Here is a 1,345-nt window from a genome sequence, read left to right as displayed (position 1 = left end):
AGTTTATAATCAGCATTTTAGAGTTTTGGACCGAGAGTATGACCTATTATTTCATATTATTGATAATTTATCTGAAGTGATAATATGGCCAAAGAGAATATTTTGTCTTTTAATATCCCTCTTAAAAGAACTCAAATCAGTGACTCATGTTCTGTTGAATCAGCCATGTACTCCCCTAGATTTTCATCTTTATGACTTATTTCCCATTTCCTTTCTGAGAAATCTGACAAAGCACTACATAGCCGTTCCAATCAATGTTAGTGTTTAATTTCCAAAGTTTACCATCAAACCTTTCTGCCTTATCTTAATAATCCTATTCTAATTTTGTAATAAACATCAAATCAACCATGGAGCTGTGTACATTTAGAAAATGAGAAAAGTGCTCGCTTCGGCAGCACATATACTAAAATTGGAACGATACAGAGAAGATTAGCATGGCCCCTGCGCAAGGATGACACGCAAATTCGTGAAGCGTTCCATATTTTTAAGAAATCTCTTACAAAGGAGCATCCTTAAAATTCACAGCTGATTTTTCTGATGAAACCCTCATGGCCCGAAAACAGTGATGGGACATAGTAAAAAAACTCAATGAAACAAATGCCTCCCCCAAAATACTTTTCCCAGCAAGACTCTCATTCATAATAGAAGGAACAACACACAGTTTCACAGACAAACAACAGCTCAGGAACTTCATAGACTCAAAACCATGGTTACAAGAACAACTAAATGGGCTACTTTAAGGCAAGAAAGGCCCCTCAAATACACCAAATTTTAACAGAAGAATGGGACAAAATCCCATAACAATAATCTCTCTCAATGTCAATGGGCTAAACGCACCAATTAAAAGACATAGAGTGGCAGGATGGATTAGAAAATTGAACCCAACATTCTGCTGCCTGCAAGAAACGCATCTCAATAGTCAAAGCAAACACAGACTCAGAGTCAAAGGCTGGAAAACAATCCTACAGGCAAACAGCTTCCATAGAAAAGCTGGGGTAGCCATCCTTATATCAGACCACATCGATTTCAGAGTGAGGAAGGTCATAAGAAACAGTGAAGGCCATTTCTTATTGATCAAAGGATCTGTACAACAGGAAGAACTTACAATAATAAATGTATATGCACCTAATGAGAGACCAGCAAAGTACTTTAAACAACTACTCATAGATTTGGAAAAAGACATCAATAGCAACACAATATTAGTGGGAGACTTCAACACTGCTTTGTCACCTCTTGATAGATCAACCAGACTCAAGCTTAGCAAAGACATACTTCATTTGAGGGAAACAATGGAAGAAAGGGACTTAGTAGATATATACAGGACACTTCATCCACAAAAAGCTGA

General features: G+C 37.1%; 1 non-coding gene across 1 annotated transcript; it reads left to right on the top strand.

Moving 5' to 3' along the window:
• Positions 1-379: 379 nt before the first annotated feature.
• LOC130030940 (U6 spliceosomal RNA) lies at positions 380-486 on the top strand. Its single transcript, XR_008793584.1, has one exon. It is a non-coding gene; the product is annotated as a U6 spliceosomal RNA (small nuclear RNA).
• Positions 487-1,345: the final 859 nt, after the last annotated feature.

The sequence above is a fragment of the Sorex fumeus genome, unplaced genomic scaffold (assembly GCF_029834395.1).
Source record: "Sorex fumeus unplaced genomic scaffold, SorFum_2.1 ptg000044l, whole genome shotgun sequence".
NCBI lineage: Eukaryota > Metazoa > Chordata > Mammalia > Eulipotyphla > Soricidae > Sorex > Sorex fumeus.
The sequence above is the reverse complement of the archived record's forward strand: the minus strand, read 5'-3'. Positions and strand labels throughout refer to the sequence as shown.